The following is a 19,137-nucleotide window of genomic DNA, read 5'->3' on the forward strand; positions in this document are numbered from 1 at the left end:
TAAGACGTTCTCCGGAGGAAACTTGGAGGTTGATGGTTGATGGTAGGGAGACAGTTTGAAGGGAAGTGGGGTTGTTTGATGTGCCTGAGGATAACCTGCCGGGTTTTGCAGCTCATCACCCTCCAGTGGTGGTGGAACTAAAACCTGGAGCTGTGCCTGTGAGTATAGGGCAGCGTCCCATTTCTTGGGAAGCTATTTGTGCTATTTATGAAAGCATTCAGAGATTTGGAAGTGGGGGTTTTGGTGCCTATTCAGTCCCCCTGGAATACTCCAATTATCCCAATTAAAAGGTCAGATGGGTCTTACCGCCCGGCGTACGGTAACCTTACACCCGGCCATGTCAAATCCATACACCCTGTTAAGTTTAATTCCACCCTGGGCTGAGTGGTTTTCTGTTATTGATTTAAAGGATGCATTCTTTACAATTCCCATTCACCCCGTAAGCCAGCCACTGTTTGCATTTTGAGTGGGAGAATCCTTATACAGGAACGAAAATGCAATATACTGGGACTCGGCTGCCTCAGGGATTTAAGACCTCCCCCACATTGTTTGGAACAGCGGTAGCTAGAGATTTACAGTATTATGTGCCTCGACAACCAGGAGACACAATACTGCAATATGTTGATGATGTTTTGATCACAGGACTGACAGAGGATTTATGTTGGGATACTACTAAGATGAATGCACGATAATGCTAGATTTGTTATTAGAGTGTGATTATTGGGTATCAAGGAAGAAAGCTCAATTGGTGAAAAGGAAAGTTAGATATTTGGGACACGATATAAGGGTCGTCGAGCTTTAGGACCAGAGCACGGAAAAGGGTGGTCCTAATGCTGGTAGAACCCCGAACAAGAAAGACAACTGAGAAGCTTTTTAGGATTAGCTAGCTTTTGCCATAGTTGGATCCCTAACTTTGCTTTGATGGCAGCACCTTTGTATGCAGCCACCAAAGGAGCCAATGTGGAACCCCTTGAGTGGGGGGGGGGAGGAACAGAAAAAGGCTTTTAAAGACATAAAACTTGCATTGACTCAGGCTCCAGCCCTGGCTTTACCGAACTTGCGGAAGACTTTTAATCTGTACGTAGACACTAATAGAAACATTGCTGGGTACTTACCCAGCCTTTGGGAAGTTGGCAACAACCTGTGGCCTATTTGTCAAAACAATTGGATGGAGTGGCCAAAGGCTGGCCCCACTGTTTGAAGGTGCTGGCTGTAGGTGCAGAATTGATTCAGGATTGTAATAACCTTACTTTTTCTTGTCCTATACTCATGCACTCCCCTCATGCAGTGCAGTCTGTGTTGGATACTAAGGGACATTTGTGGATTAGTGGGCAAAGGTTGGCAAAATATCAGGCAATTATGAGTGAGAATCCACAGGTGGGTCTGGTGGTGTCTAACCAATTAAATCCAGCAACTTTGTTGCCTACGGAGTTTGTTTCTGAGCATGATTGTTTACAGGTATTGGAGAAGGTTTATTCCACCCGACCAGATTTAACGGATACTCCGTTGCCAAATGCGCAGCTTAATTGGTATATGGATGGGTTAAGTTATGTTATAGATGGGAGGCAAATATCCGGATATGCTATTGTCGATGATGAAAAAGTGGTGGAAAGCGGTCCTCTGGGGGGGTGGACATAGCACATGGGTGGCTGAATTATGGGCATTGATACGGGCTTTAGAAAGGGCCAAGGGAGAAACAAGGATGTGTAAATATGGTAAAATAAGGTAAATATGTATGCTGGGTGGCCTGATTTAGGTCATAAAGGGGGGGGTTGGAATATGGAGATGGTACAAGAACTTAATAAGAAAGTTGAGAGACTCCAACGATATGTGATGAAACAAGTACGCCCTAGATTAGTAACCTAATGTCACTCATTTAAACCTGGGGACCAAGTGTGAGTCAAACACTGGAAGAAAGAGCCACTAGAAGGAAAATAGAAAGGACCTTTTATTGTTATTATGACTTCTCCACTTGCTATTAGGATTGCAGAATCAAAATTATGGATCCATTGGACACGAGTCAAGACAGCGGCTGACACCGGCTGGAAAGTGTCCGTGGACAAACAACATCCAACAAAACTGACATTTAAACATGCTTAAAGAAAGCTTTTGTATTTTATATATAGGTTACTTTGATGTATATCTGCCGATGTAACCCGCTGCAAGCTAAAAAGAGGATGGAACACCTGCCCTCTTGAATTATTCTGGAACTTGGATCCTGACGAGAGACTGAAGATCGTTGCGGATCCATGTGGGAGGAAAATTGGGTATGGGCACTTTGGGTAATTAGGGTATTAGCTTTATTGATCATTGTGTTTTACAGATATAAGCAATGGTTTTATGGACAACCAAGGCCATTTGATTTCTCAGTCGTTCTGATCCCTAATGGTCCCTACATTTCCCCAACTGGCTGCGGAGTGTGAACCTCTTACAGATGAAAGAAGTCCCTGCTTAGGATACCTTGGTAGCTGCCTTTTGATGCAAAGGAACAGAAAAGAGATTTTCTTTAAATGTGCTGGTTTTGTAATTGTGGGTGTGAGTGTTGTTGTTGCACTCACTGTATAGATTGTGTTTTATGTATAGGCTGTAAGATAGAGTGTGCGTGAAAATTATAGAGGATGTGTTAGTACATTATCTGGTAATAGATACTGAAGAGTCCTATTATACTCTTAGAGTCAGCCCCACTATTGACACTGTATTACGGGAAAATTGGATTAGGAATCTATGCTAAGGGCAGAGATCCCCGTGTAACCCTTAGATGGTATGTTACCAAGATTACTAGGACACCACAGGATATGAAAGGATTGTTCTGGTCATATTAACTGGAAATGGAAAAGCTAAATGTACTTGAAATTCCTAGCCATGTAACAAATACCTTTGTCAAATTGGCAGAAGACATAGCCCACACTCTGAATGTATCAAATTGTTTTGTTTGTGGAGGAACTAATATGGGAGAAAAATGGCCATGGAAAGCCCAGGAATTGAACTATTCTGAAGTATTAGAAATGGAGCAAAAAGGTAACCTTTCATATAATCAGGGAAAAGATGGGGATTGGATACTTACCACCAGTTTGATAGGGAATGTATGCTTCCAAAGGAGGACTCAAACTGGTTGTAAACAGGTAGGAAACCTCATATGCACAGGAAAATGGGAAAGCAAGATATGGTGGTCCGGAAGTAATGTCACAGAGGGTATTGATGACACGGCTCTGTTTAAGGTGAACAGATTAGCCTTCTTAGGGGATCCGGATAATCAAATCCTTGGATGGCTTGCTCCTGATGGATTGTACTGGAGTTGTGGTAAAATGGCATATGGGTATCTACCTAAGGATTGGTGTGGAGCTTGTGTCCTGGGAATAATTAGGCCAGGAGTCTTTTTGCTCCCCCTTAAAACTCGACAGGTTTTGGGTGTTTCGGTATATGATGATGTAGGTAATCAACGACAGAAAAGACATGTTGATACATCTGCAATAGGAAGGGTTAGGATAGGAGGTAACCAACACAGTTGGGGAGACGAAGAATGGCCTGCAGAATGAATTATAGAAGTTTATGGACCAGCTACGTGGGCGGAAGATGGCATGTATGGCTATCAGACCTCCGTGTACATTCTGAACTGTTTAATTCATCTGCAAGCAGTGGTGAAAATAATCACCAATGAAACTGTGAAAGGTCTTACTCAATTAGCCAGGGAAAGTGTTAAATCAAGGACATATATTATGCAGAATAGATTAGCCTTAGACTACCTATTAGCCAAAGAAGGAGGGATATGTGGAAAATTTAATTTGACTAATTGTTGCATAGAAATTGATGAAAGTGGGAACGTTATTAAGGAAATTACAGATAAAATGGTTAAATAGCTCATGTACCCGTCCAAACTTGGAGGGGTCTTAATTTGAAAAACATGGTTTCAGGATGGTGGCCAAAATTACCAGGTCTTTAAGCCATTGTTGGCCTTATTGGCCTAATAGCTGCAGGATGTGTTTTTCTTCCCTGTGTCCTGCCTATTTTTGTTAAAACTATTTCCAAAAGTCTATCCTTGCTGGTGGAACGAAAGACAACTGCTCAGGTGATGGCTATGTGGGAATATGAACGGCTCCAGCCAGGAGAGGAACCTGAATGTGTGACTCTTCTGGATAAATCAGAGGAGTCACAAAGGGGGAAAATGAGGCAGACCAAATTCTGATATTGGCTAAACTTCGAATATTAATGTCCTAAAACTTTGGCCAAGGCTGAAGTTCCTCTTCCGTGCCGATAAAAGGTTGCTGGATTGACAAAGGTATTTGACGAAGGTACTTATCTGTAAAAGGGTAAAATAACCCAAAACAGATGCATCCTGTTACTCACTGTTTATTGTACCCCAAATGTCATGTATATCCCCAGATAACAAATGCTGCTTCCTTTATTACCCTTGAGGCGTCTTCCAGTCCCTTATCTTCTTATGTTTTGTCTTGAGACACTGACCAGAGAACATGAATGTGTTAGTGGGTGTTTATTATTTCCTCTCCTCTTTGATCCTTGCAAAGGTTAGTTCCTACGTGTTAAATGTAACGCTCCCTGATATGCATATGCAATTGGGTTGTATAAATACTTGTCATGAAGAACCCCTCGGTGTTCAAACTTTTGTTTGCCTTTGGGCTGTTTGAACCGTGCACAATAAACTCTTTCCTGCATTGAAGAGCTTGGCCTGGTCCCATTTCTTTTCCTGCAACAAAGGAAAATAATAAATTTAAAAATCCTTGCCTTTTAGATAGATAACATGGAGAATTGGGAGGATGAGTATGAGATATTAAAGGGAAATGTTTCAAAAGATAAGAGAAGCATTTAAGGGAAATAAAGAAGCAGAGGATTGGTTAGAATGCTAAAAAAGGAAAGAGAAAATATGAATAAGAAGCAAGAGAAGGAGATAATATTGAAAAGGAAATAAATGAAAATAAAGATACAGATGATTACACTGGGATTAACAGTGACAAAATAAAAAAGTTGATTACACTGGGATTAACAGTGACAGAATAAAAATGAATAAGGGGGAATACATCTCAAAAAGGAAGAGAAGAGAAAGAAATGGGGAAATATTGAGAGGGAAAATTAAAAGAGTTAAAATTAAAGAAAAGAGGCAGAAAGGGAGATATAAGAAAAAGAAGACGGCGGCAAGGGAATGGGAGAAAGGGAGGAAAGTGTCAAGAAATGGAACTGTGGAGAGATTAAAAGAAGCAATTTAGAAGATACAGATTATTGTAAAAGGGATATAAATAAGGATAAAACGAAATGTAAGTAAATAAAAAAGAAGAAATACGCTATTTAATGTAAAATAGATCAGTAAATGCAATGTGAAAGACAGAATGGATTATATGTTTTGTTGTTGGAGGATGTACAAATTCGAGAGAAATAATAGTAACAAAAGAATTAATTGAAATTAAGGTGGAAAATTGAAATATAAAATTGAATAAAATTGAAACGTTAGTAAATGATGTAAGAATAAAGCAATATACATAAGAAGTAAAATAGAAGAAAGATATTGTTAAAAGTAAAACAGATTAAGGGTTGAAAGACTATCCTAGCAAAGGATTTAAGATAAAAATGGAATAAATTGATAATTAAAAGATAAGGGGAATCTTGAGAAATATATTTAAAGAACAGTCGGGGTTGCCTGGACACCATAGTGGAAAATAGTAAACTGAAAATGAATACAGCAATAGAGAGAGATGAAAGAGGAGTAGAGGGATGGAAGGGAGGGAGAAGGAGAGAGGAATGGAAAGAAAGGAAAGAGGGGAGGAAGGAAAGGAGGGGAAATAAGAGTAGGAGAAAGGGTTAGATAGGGAGAAAGAGAGGAGGAGAGGGAGAAAGGAAGGGGAAGTAGAGAAGGAGTAGGAGAGGAGGGAAGAAGAAAGTAGGAAGGTAAAACGGGAGGCAAATGGAAGAGATTGAGAAGAAAGATTGCTGTACAATAAAAAAGATGAAACGGAAGAAAGGCAACCCCGAACTGTAAATGCACTAGGATAAAGAATGAATTATTAAAAAATAAAAGAGAACAAATATGAGTAAAAAGAGAGAAATTAGAATTTGAGGGCGAATAAAGATGTTGTTTATACAAATAAGCATAGAAATTTTAAGATATGATCAAAAAATGGAAAAAGAAGATTTTGGCAAAAATTGTAACTGAGTAAAATGTATTTGAATAAGATAAATAGTATGAGTTATGATATGGCCAATACTCTGTTCATAAAATATGCAGGTAAATGTGGGGGGGGAATTAATAAAACTTGATTCAAAAAAAAAGAAAGAAAATGAAAACGAAAGGGTCCACCTGTAAAAAAAACCAAATATAAACAAAATTTCATGTTAGTATATTAACAAGGTTTGTTAGGGTATTGGGAGTGAAATTTTCTCAGTAAGGTTGGAGCCCTAACATGGTGTTTAGCGACCCATTCATTGTGTGCTGATGGTAAATGTTTCCAAGCGACTAAGTATTGGATTTTCCCTCTGTGGATCCTAGAGTCAAGGATTTCCTTGATTTTCAAAGTGTTGTTCACCTTCAATCATGATGGGAACAGGTGGTGTGGATGCAGGTGGTCTGAGGGATGAGATTACTTCTCACTTGAGTAAACTAATGTGGAATACTGGGTGGACTTGCCTGAGTGTCTTTGGAAAGATTAATGGCCCTAGTGATAGGGAAAGGTCCAATGAAATTTGGCCCTAGTTTCTTTGATGGCTGTAATGATTTCAGGAATTTTGTAGATAAGTATACTCTGTCTCCAACATGGAAAGGTTTGGGTTCCATCCTTTTTTTGTCAGCTTGAAGTTTAAAAGCCTCTCTAGCTTCCGTTAAGGCTAATCTAACCACTGGCCATGTGTTTTTGCAAATTATCCATCCACTCCTTAAGTGAGGGGATGGTGGATTCTTCTGTGGGTAGTTCAGGCATGGGGCTGAAATCCTGGCCTATCGCTACTCTAAAAGGGGTAAAACCAGTGCTTGAGTGTACAGAGTTATTAAATGCAACTTCAGCAAAAGGTAAAAATTCAGTCCAGTTATCCTGTTGAAAATTAATAAAACATCTTAAATATTGTTCTATCACCGAGTTAGTCTCTCAGAATTCTCATTAGTATATGCGTGATGTGAAGAGCTCAACCCCTGGGCAGTACCAAGCAAATCTAAAAATGCCCTCCAAAATTTGGAGGTGAATTGAACCCCTCTGTTGGAGATGATCCTTTGCGGAGCTCCATGAAGCCGATAAATGTGTATTAGGAATAATTTGGCTAAACTTTTAGCAGTTGGGATCTTTTGGCAAGGTATAAAATGTGCCTGTTTTGAAAACAGATCTGTCAACAGTATTTCCCACACTGTCTGGCAATTCTACAATGAAATCCATAGCAATCTGTGTCCATGGCGCTGAAGGCTCAGCTACTTTCTTCAAGAGTTTTCTATGTCCTTTTTTAGTGATGGCCACCAAAATTGTCTTTTAATTAGGTGTAAAGTTTTCACAAAACCAAAACGTCCAGCTAATTTTGAGTCATGGCACGTTTCCAATAAGCATAGTCTTTGGTTGTCTGGAACATACAACTTCCCTCCTACCCAGGCCAATTCCTCTTTCATCAGACAGCTGGATTTGTGGTTCAAAAACCATTCATTGGTGACCAATGCTTGTTTAAAAGTTTGGATGGTGTCACTGTCCATCAGTGTTTCTTGTTTTGCCTGGGATCTGGTGATTACTTTAGCGGCTAGTTGATTGTTTTGTACTATGGGTTTGATTACGTCTGACTTCGCACTATTGTATTGCGGTTTTCTTGAGACCGCATCTGCCAGAAAGTTTTTTCCCCCGGGGAGGTATTTGAGAGTAAAATGTGTATATGTGCATATGGACTACTCAGAGGGCTGAAAAAGTTATTTTTGACCGGTCCTTGTACTTTTGACCAGTCCTTGCACTTACGACTATCCTCACATTTTACGTTTTGCACCCTATCTTGTCACCGTGGTGAAGAGTAGTAGTTGTGAAATGAGTGACCCGGTTGTTAAGAATGTTGCAACGGGCATAAATGTGAGGATGGTCATAAGTGTGAGGACCGGTCAAAAGTGCGAGGACCAGTCAGAAATGACTTTTTTCAGCCCTCTTTAGTAGTTCCTATGCACATAGCCATGCCCACCCAGTCACATGACCAGCTAGCCACGCCCACCAAGTCCCATGATCACCAAGCCACACCCCCAACTAAGCCATGCCCACAGAACCAGTTGTTAAAAAATTGAATCCCACCACTGGTTTCTAACAGTATAAAAAGAAGGCCGTCCCCTCTCTTGGGTGTGACCTTTCCTTGCATGTCATTTTTGTATGTGTTTGGAAATGCTGACACAGTCTTTCTCAAGCCTCCGTTTTAAGCCCTTATTTGGCTCACTGTGGCTTAAGTGTATTGTCAGACCTTACACCAATATTTGTAGAAATAGTAAAGGGTTCTTTTGTAGGACATCACAGACCCTTTCACATTTAATAGTATAAGCATATATTAAATATAATATAAAAAGTGATCAGGAACAGTATATTGCCTGGAGTATGCCTTTAGAAAATTGGACTCCAGAAGTCATCTCATTTAATATGCTGTTTATTGCTTGGTTTGCAGACCTTTCACCTTCTTGGCAGTCCCTCTCTGAATTTTATCTGTCTGTCTTTTTGAACTGTGAGGCTATAACTGGTCATAAGACTCTAATTGGGATCTGATCGGGGCAGATTAACTGGAACAAATACTTCCTGTGTACTATAATCTGTGCTCCTTTTAACACTCTCCAAAATAGCACTGGCCTTTATAGCAGCTGCACAATACTGCTAGTTCATGTTTAACTTGTAGTAGATCCAAGGACCTCCAGGCCCCTTTCTCACACAATAGTGCCAATCCAGTTGTCCTTATACCTTATATTTTCTCTATTGAAATGAAGAACTTTACATTTCTTCTATTTATAGCCCATCTTATTTACTTCAGCCCACTGTTCAAACTTGTCTAGACCTTTCGGAATCTTCTTTCTCTCCTTTGTTCCAGCTTAATATCATTTGTGAAGTATGTATGTTCCCTGAATTCCTTTATCCAAATAACAAATAAATATATTGAACATATAGGTCCAAGGGCAATAGTTCAGTACAATTCAGTACTTCTTTTCAAGATAGACACATTTATAAGCACTCTTTAACTATGGTCATTCAACCTGCACTGGGTCCACATAACATCTATTTAGCACGTTATTAAGAACAAAATCGCTAGATGGTCTCTTTAAGACCGCCAGTCCTGCCGCCCTACAGCTGAGAGGCGGCTTGAAAAACTCCATGTTCTTGAGGAAACGGGAGGAGAGCCAGCGAGAGCAGGTAGAGCCCCCTGCGAAGTCCCCAGATTGTCTTTTTTGCTTCTGGGGAGGAAGCAGGGTGAGGCTCCCTATCCAGCTCGCCAAGGCTCCAGACTCCGGGGACAACTCTGCATCCAGCAGAGCCAGACGACGCGACCAACATAACCAGCGAAATCCAAGAGAATCATCAAAAATAAACAGGGTGGAATCTGGACTTGAAACTCAAAACTGCAAGTATTTGTATTAGCCCTGTGATTGAATTTAAGAATTGAAGAAAAAGACAATTTAATAATGATGTTATTTGCCTACAAGAAACTCATATTAGAATACAAGATCAAAAATATTTGATAAATCCTAGATTAGGAGCACAGTTTATAGCCTCAAATTCAGAGAAAAAGAATGGTGTAGTGATTTATATAAATGAAAGATTATTATTAATGGAAGCTTAACTACAAACTTCAGTATAGAAAAAGGCACAAGACAAGGTTGTCCGTTATCCCCGTTGTTGTTTATTCTAACTCTAGAAGTCTTGTTGAACACAATACGGGACTTGAGCACTTTGAATGGAATAGTTATAAGGCAAGAGAATTACAGAACAAGGGCATCTGCAGATGATCTGCTTGTTACCCTAACATGGCCGATGGAATCAATAATTCAGATGAAAGACATTATAGAAGAGTATGGTATGGTATCAGGATTTAGATTGAATCAGAAAAAAACCAAGATGATAGTTAAAAATATGACAGTTGATCAAAAGAAGGAACTTGAAGGGAAGGCAGGCTTTGAAATAGTACCAAAGGTGAGATATCTAGGAGTTCAAGTTGCAGATTCAAATATAAAACTGTTCCAAAACAATTATGAGGTGTTGTGGCGAAAGGTACAAAAGGATATGGAAACCTGGAAAAAACTGCAGCTGTCTCTATTTGGAAGAATAGCAGCAGTTAAAATGAATGTTCTACCTAGAATTTTATTTTTGTTTCAAATGATTCCGGTGCTTAAAAGTGATAAACAGCTGATGGAATGGCAAAAAGGAGTGAATAAGTTTGTTTGGAATGAGAAAAAGCCAAGAGTTAAATTGAAAATTATGCAAGATGTTTGTGAAAGGGGTGGTCTTAAACTTCCAAACCTACGACTGTACTATGAAGCAACAGCGTTGACACAAGCAAGTAATTGGTTTGGAAGGACAAAGACTGGAATATTGAATATAGAGAGTTATGATCTTGAATTTGGTTGGCATGTATATTTATTCTATGAAAATAAAGTGGATAAAGTATTCAACAGCCATATGCTTAGAAACTCCTTGATGAGAGTATGGAAGAAGCACCGGTTCAAATGGGATTATAAAATACCGTTGTGGTTGGATCTTGGTCTATTATACGGAATATAAATATAAAGTCACTCGGGGGTTTTTTATACAAAGAAGTACTTTTTAATGATGGGGGCAGATGGCAACTAAAGACATTAAATACACTGTTGGAAGAAGGGATTAATTTAACTTGGTTACAGTATAATCAACTTCAACTGAGATGGAGAGAAGATCAAAAAACTGGTTTAATGTTGCATGAAGAAGAATTGGTTAGACAAAGGCCCAATGCATATCAAGAGAGTTTATAATGTTTTGTTAGAAAGAGACTCAGAAAATGAATTGATTAAAGATTATATGATAAAATGGGGACAGAATTTTGGAGAACCTGTTATGATGGAAACGTGGGAAAAAATATGGGTTCAGAATGTTAAATTTACGCAGTCACAGAATTTGAGGGAAAATTTTTATAAAATGTTTTATAGGTGGCATTTAGATCCTAAGAAATTGTCATGCATGTATCCTAATGTTCAACCAAAATGTTGGAGATGTGACTGTTTGGATGCTACATATTATCATATATGGTGGACTTGCAAGAAAGTGAAGGCTTTCTGGATAAAAATTTGGTGGGTTATGCAAAATGTTCTCAAGAAAAAACTCCAATTTTCTCCTCAATTGTTTTTATTGGGCATAGTTAAGGGTTTTTCAATGGGTGAAACAAAATTGATATTGTATATGGTGACAGCAGCTAGGTTACTGATTGGTCAATATTGGAAAAGGGATGTTTTGCCTACTATTGAAGAATGGACTTTGAAGGTGGCCAGTTTTGCAGAAATGGCGAAGATATCAGCATACTTAAAAGACCGGACTCAAGAGACTTATGTATGGGAGTGGAAGAAATGGATAGATTATGTGCAGAATAAATACCAAACTAGGAAGTACCAGATAGCTTTTAGTTGAATGTTGTGTAGAAATGTATAGTACACAGGGGGGAGAATAGAAGGGCGGTAAAGTATGATATGATATAAAATGATTTGGATTTGGATTTCACCTTGGGGAAGTCATGGGAGGAGGGGAGGGCTAGGGAGGGTTAGGGAGGGAAAGGGGGGGAATGGGAAAATTTGTATTTGTAAAACTTTTTCAATAAAAAAAAAAGAACAAAATCATGAGGCAATTTGTCAATGGCTTTGCTGAGATCCTGGTACAAGACCTTAGGGGAAAACTGGAGGACAGTCAGAAAAGTGAATTCAAACTATGCTGAGATAGGTGGAAAAATGTTTCAAACTTTCCACAATAAAATCTGAGAAATTACTCTTATTGTTTTCAGGGTCCTGTATTTATAGCAGACTAGCATTAAAAGACCTTCCTAAAATCAGTTTTCTTTTTACTTCCTTTGTTTTGCCATCTATATAGGGCTTGACAATGGCTTTATCAAAGAAGAAAATAAGGTTGGTCTGGGACCAACCCATGCTGGGTCATGTTAGCTGCAGCATGCATCTTCAAGTACTCAAAAACACAGTATTTAAATAATTGATCCAAGGACCTTGCCTTCTACAGACAATCAAGACAGATTCAGTGTCCTGCATCCTCTGTTAAATAATAGAGTGGATTTCAACTTTATCTCTCTGCCACAAAATTGTATCATTAATCCTATTAGATGTGTTATCAAAGGCAGAGAAGGTGTATCTTTGAAACATTTCTTTGCAGCTATTTTTGCTGAGACAAAGGTGAACTTGCCCTGCTGCTTTTAGAGAATCTAGACACAGAGGTCACATTGTCCAAGTTGTCCTCTAAATTTTCGGCTCTGGGTTTTCATTGTCATCTCTATAGATTATGTAAATTGGTAAATCCTATAACTGCAAATATGAATCTCTTTCTTAGCTTTTCCTCTATTTTGTCTGCACCATTATGTGCAGCAGCCTATTTATGCAAGGCTATTTACATAGAATTCTGCATTCTCCATGCTTCTGAGCATTTTAGTTGAAATAGATTTGTTCATGAACCACACTTTTGGGTGGGGATAAATGAGCAGCTATGAGCAGCAACTATATTATAGTTGATTATGGTTGCAAAGCTCAAAAACTATTTCCTTTTTTCAGTGGCAAAAAAAAGATGTTTTCTACTGTAGGAAGTTAGCACCCACCCCTCTCCTAGAAGAATGAAATATTCTAGAAAATTTTAAAAAGGCAGAATATTATATTTTCCCTAAAGGAGAAACATGTTTCTAAAGACAAACTCAGAGCCTCAGCTCCCTGCACTCCCCCCCCCCAGCAGATGTTTTGATGCCAACCTATCTATAAGATAAAGGCTGGGCCAGCTTATCTACAACACAAAAGACCTTCATCTTCAGAACATAATAGGATTAGCCCTCTACACATCTCACCACATGGCCCCATGGGAGTCTGACAACCAATCAGAATACATTTCTTACATAAGAACAGGAAGCTCCAAGGTGGGGTCCAAGAGAGGGCATAAATCTCTCTCTCACACCCACATGTTCTTTTTGCCCAGGACCTCTAACCATGTGGTCTTGTCCACCATTAAACCATCTTTCCAAGCAGTCTCCATGTTTCCAGTGTCTTTCTTCCCACTTTTAACTGAACCCAGATGGATATTTCTGTTAGATGTTTTTGTGCCAGCCATGGCAGTTTCCTAAAAGGCCACCAGATGGGGGCAAAGAGGTACCTTTGATCCCACTGGTGGGTCATGGGGCTCCGGCCCCTTCACACCCATTGGTAAGGGAGGGGTCAGAGTCCCCTATAAAAGAACCCCTGCTCAGGGGCTGTTTGTTTGCTTTTTGGCTCTTGTTCTAGCTCCCTTTGAGACCGTTCCATGGGCTCAATCCAAACATAGATGCCTCCATGCTAGGGAACTCATTTTATTTACTTCATCTTTAAATAAAGCTTTAACTGTTTGTATCTGTGTGCTGCCTTTCCTTGGAAGCACCCCAACAAACCATCAACCTTGTGAGGGCTTTCACAAAAGTGGTAGCAGAGGATGGTTTGAGGCAACGCTTCCAAGTCAGCAGAAGCAAGATGCCTGGAGGTTCTAACAAGAACCCCTAAGAGATGGATGGCAGGAAATACCTGATTGTGACCAGGAGTCTCCAAGGAAGGATGGCAGCCCTGCATCCAGTCCCTGACGCAAGCTTCAATCCAGAGGAGGGCTCAGATGATCTCTATGCCCCCAGAGAATCCAGCGGAATGCCAGGGACCCCTTCACATGCTTCCCTACAGCTGCAAGCCACAGAAGGAAGCATGGAAGGCCAGCAATCCACCTAAGACTGCCAGAACACCAGGGAGGCAGTCTGGGACCAGTGTAGACCAGCTCACTGGTGAGGAATGCAGAGAGCTGCTCCGAATGCTCCTAGCAGCCAGAGGGACGCCACAAGCCAAGCCAAGTGGGACACCCGTGCAGCGGGTGTCCCACTTGGTGTCCCATAAGTCATTCCCCAGCATCCAGGAGGCCCCCTAACATGGCGCCCACCACCCTGGGGGATCCTGGGGCCCCGGAGCTTTTGGCAGGAAAGTTCCCACCAAACTGCGACCTGCAGCTTCCAGGGCCAACTGGAAGCAACATGGCAGCGGTGTCAGGGTGGCAATTAATCCCATTCTGCTTTTGGGTAATTGCACCTTGATTAGAGAATGGATCATAACCTTTCCTTGAAGTATACTTTAAGAAAATAAAACCAAGATATATTCTAATAAACACATTTTATTATAAAGAAGTAAAAACATCTTACTAGCTAATTAATTACATCTTAGCAGTGTTCCTGCTGGACCTCTTGGCAGGCGAATAAAGAAAGATAGAAGAAAGTGAAAGAATGTGGACATGCACAGTTAGATTAGAGATAAGAGTTCTGATCAGCTACAGTAAGTCTTAGAGTTCAAGCACAGCTGGCAAATACAAAAAAACGCAGTGACAATCCCCTTCTTTGCCAGTTGAGCAGACATCAAGTACATCATCAGATAAGGCACATCTTCTTATGCAGATACTCGTGTTGAGCTACTGGAAGCAGTTTGTTGAGCATGTCTGCAATCTGATCATGTGTAGATACATACTGCAATTTAACAAAAACTTGTTTCACTAATTGTTTTATGTTTTGATAACGGATGTCAATGTGTCTGGACCTAGAACCTGTGAAATGTGATTCAGAAATATAAACCACTGATTCATTGTCTTCCATCACAGTGATCGGTCTGATCGGGTGTGTCCAGATATCTGTGACCAAAGCATCAAACCAAGTTAGAAAATTACATGCATCTGAAACACAAGCATATTCAGCTTCGGTAGATGAACAAGAAACATAATTCTGTTTACGCACTTGCCAATAAACAGGACATCCATTTAAGAACATCATATAACCTGAAGTACTTTTACGTGATTTCTTATCACTCGCCCAATCGGAATTTGCATAACAACATAATTCTGCATAATCAGTATGTGTTGGTTCTAACAATAATTTCATATGTTTAGTGTGTTTTAGGTATCTCAATAATTTCTTAACACATGTCCAATTAAACTATTTTGCCTTACCTACGTGTCGAGACAAGAGATTAACACTAAGTGCAATGTCGGGTCTGGTCCAACTACTAATGTACAACAGTGACCCAATAACTGAACAATAAAGTGTTTGATCCTCGAACTCAGGACTTGCTTCATGTGTTAAGTTGTGAAAATCTGTTTGCATGGGTGTCTTTGTTGTGTTAGCATCCTTCATGTTGCAATGATGCAAAATTTGTTCAATTTTATTTTCTTGTGAAAGACTAAACCCCTTCACCTAAATAAGTGCTAACATGACCCAATGATTTCAATGTGAAGTATCTCTGCAAAGCTTTGGCAAAAATTTCACTCATTTTCTTATTTGGACCAATATAAACAATATCATCAACATAAACAAGAACTATGGCATATGCATTGTTAGATCTTTTTGTGAACACGCACTCATCAGTTTCGGACTTATAAAGCCCATTGAATTTAGTTTGTCAGTAAGACATAAGTACCACATTAAACCAGACTGTTTCAGACCATAAAGACTTTTGTTTAGAAACCAGGTATCCCCTTCTTGCTTTCAGAACCCTGGAGGACCTCTCACGTAGATCTCTTCGATTAGGTCTGCATGTAGATAAGCCGTGTCAACATTGAACTGGAAAACTTCTAAACCAATAATAGTTGCAGTTGCTAAAGCAATTTTTACACTCTCAGTCCGGACTGTCAGTGAGTAGGTATTTGTGTAATCCTCAGGATAACGTTGAGCGAAACCCTGAGCTACAAGTCTGGCCTTGTACAATGACTCACCATTCGGCTTCTTTTTGATTCTGTAAACCCATCGAGTGCCAATAACCCTTTTGTTTGCTGGAGGTTTTGCAGGCGTAAACACTTTAAGTTTCTTTAGACTGTCCATTTCAACCTGCATTGCCTCATACCATTTGTCTTGCTCTGAATCAGGAAGATGTTTGATTTGTGTGAACGTATCAGGTGGAAGTGTAACATTGCAAATCAAAGGCAAGGGTGCTTTTGTCAGTTGCCACAAATATCGTTGTGGAGGGATTCCCTTTGTGACCCTCTTGGAACATCTCGGAACAACAGTCCATTCTTCCTCTGCTTCATCCTCATCCTCACATTCGTCGCTAGTGTCAGCATCCACGGCTTGCAAAGACGAAACATCAGATTGAGAAGAACTAGTGGAATCTTGATCATCAATCTGCGCGGCATCAGCAGTATCATCTCTAGGAAAATAAACTCCAGGATCATTGAAATGTATCCTGGACCAGTCAACATCTTCCTAAAAATTAGCAGATTGGGAAATCACAATTACATGTTTAGAGTCAATAAATTTGCTCCATTTTGAATTATCATCAATACCCATAAATCTCAGTCTCTTTGCTGCTGGACCTCCTTTTCTTCTTTGAGCTAAGGGAATGTTCACCATAGCGTATGAACCAAAAATATGGATTTTTGAGATCGGGCTTGTACCCATACAACATGAAGAAAGGAGTCTGATTTATTACACTACTCCAAGTACGGTTGACAATGTAATTTGCATATTTGATAGTTTCACCCCAGTATGGCATACTAAGGTTGGCATCTTCTAGGGGACAACACATCATGGTTTGCAGGACCTCTTGTCATCTCTCTATGACTCCGTTATGAGCCGGTGTGTAAGGAGCTGACATTTGATGAAGACTTCCATTCTTACGCATCCAGTCCTGGAAACGCTGAGACATGAATTCAGCACCACAATCACTCTGGATTCTGGTGATGCGAACTTGGTGTTAGGTAGAAACAAGAGCTGCAAAGTCTTTAAAGATCTGGAAAGTCTCAGATTTTTCTTTCATAGGATATACATATCCATATCTAGAGTAATTATCAACAATTGTTAGAAAATATTTTCTACCACCAAGTGTTGGCTGAAAAGGACCAACTATATCAGTGTGAACCAAGATTGAGCCTGTGGAGACACTTGTGGCATTGCAGTCTGAATATCTGAGTGAGTTAAGGACATCTCTGATAAAGTCTGCTGCAACAATTGTAATTGCTCTCTCAAATTGCGATGCATTTCAGCTTTCTCTAGTAAATTACTTTCGCCAACAGATGGTGCTGCAACTTTAGTTTCGGGCAGCTCAGATAATTTTTCCATCTTCGTGGCATGTATAATTTGAGGAGACACCAGATCACGAGGCAAATGTGAAGTGAGTACAGCTCTCTGTTCTAATTTGTCTGACACAATATCTACCAGGGGGTGTGTCTTTGGCTCCGAAGAAGAAGGCAAAATGGCATTTTCAGGGATTTCAAAAGCACAAGACTCTCTCTTATCTAGCTCAAGCATAGATAAAGCCATTTTTGCCTGGAATAGATCACGTTCAAAAATTTTTATTTGCTCTCGATAGCTTTTTACAGCTAGCTCATCCAGGGTGAGCTCAGACCTTCGAGGAGAATAATAGATTACTTCTCTCTCTGCATGGGAGGAAAAATGCTCAGCAGTTTGTGAAAACTTTGGCTTTGCACCAAGCGTTTCAAATTCAAAAGGTTCTGGGAGGACTGAGAGCATGCATATTCAGAAGGAGACGTCACTGACCTCAGTTGCAGCACGTTTTCTTCAAGAGCAGCTCCCCCAACAGCACCTCCATCAATTCTGGTTGCTGAAGCAAGCGGTGTTTGAAAAGTTGAAAGCCTCTTTAAAATTCTTTTCGCTTTTTCATTAGAGAGATCAGAGATATCTATATCTTCGGCAGAATGCATTCTGTATTTCTTTTTCTTCTTTTTCGGCATTTTAGAAGTTAATTTAATTAGTGTTCCACAGTCACTAATCAACCATCTATCTAATTAGCCTAGACGGTCATGATCAAAGTAACAAGCAAGGAAAAAGCCATAAATCAACCATCCTCTGCTACCAGGTGTCAGGGTGGCAATTAATCCCATTCTGCTTTTGGGTAATTGCACCTTGATTAGAGAATGGATCGTAACCTTTCCTTGAAGTATACTTTAAGAAAATAAAACCGAGATATATTCTAATAAACACATTTTATTATAAAGAAGTAAAAACATCTTACTAGCTAATTAATTACATCTTGGCAGTGTTCCTGCTGGACCTCTTGCAGGCGAACAAAGAAAGATAGAAGAAAGTGAAAGAATGTGGACATGCACAGTTAGGTTAGAGATAAGAGTTCTGATCAGCTACGGTAAGTCTTAGAGTTCAAGCACAGCTGGCAAATACAAAAAAACGCAGTGACAGGCCCCCAGGCTACCTACTCCAGCGAGGCTTGATGGGCCTCAGCTAGACCATGAGGCCCAGCAACCAATGGTGGCCAGCCGAAGCAGCATGCAAACCACCGGAAAGCCTCAAAGTCTGCCCAGCCGCACCTGCTGCAGTGGGCATCAGAGCCGCGATCAAGTCCTGGTTGTGGCCCTAGAGGCCACAATGACTGCGACCTCAATGTCGGGGGTAGCCAGCCTCCCTTGCTACCCCCAGGAGACTGATGACAGGGCGGGCGTCCAGTCTGGAGCCCCCCAGCCACGACCCACACCTCCAGAGAGTCTCCGAAGAATCCCTGGGGACTCCAGCCTTCCCAACACCCCCACCGCAGCAATGGAGAACCCACCTTGATGTTTTCAGGGGCGTCCAGCTGAGCCCCCCACCTCCAATGATGACAGCCTCCTCCGGAGTGTTCAGGGCCAGCGGTGGGCCCCTCCAGGCGACCCTCGATGTCTTCGGGGCTTCCCGGCCCCATCCTGCAGTCTTTGCCCCCTGGTAAGTGCTCCAATACCGGGGAGGCTTCCAGAAGAGTCTTCGGGGATCCCGCCGCCTTCAGCCTCGCTTCGGGCCAGGCCTGGCCCTGGAGCGCTGGGAGAGACATCCGCTCCCTTCAGCTCTTGGGCTGAAATGAGCTCTGAGCATGCCCAGTTGCCTGAGCATGCTCAGTCGGCGCCATCTGAAAAAGAGAAAATAATCAAAGAAAAATACCAACACTTACCAGCAGAGGGATTCCTCTCCCCTTTACTTCAATGGAATCTT

This window comes from Pituophis catenifer, unplaced genomic scaffold, assembly GCF_029215685.1.
Source record: "Pituophis catenifer annectens isolate HBS135680 unplaced genomic scaffold, rPitCat1.0.hap2 SCAF_8, whole genome shotgun sequence".
Classification (NCBI taxonomy): Eukaryota; Metazoa; Chordata; class Lepidosauria; order Squamata; family Colubridae; genus Pituophis; species Pituophis catenifer.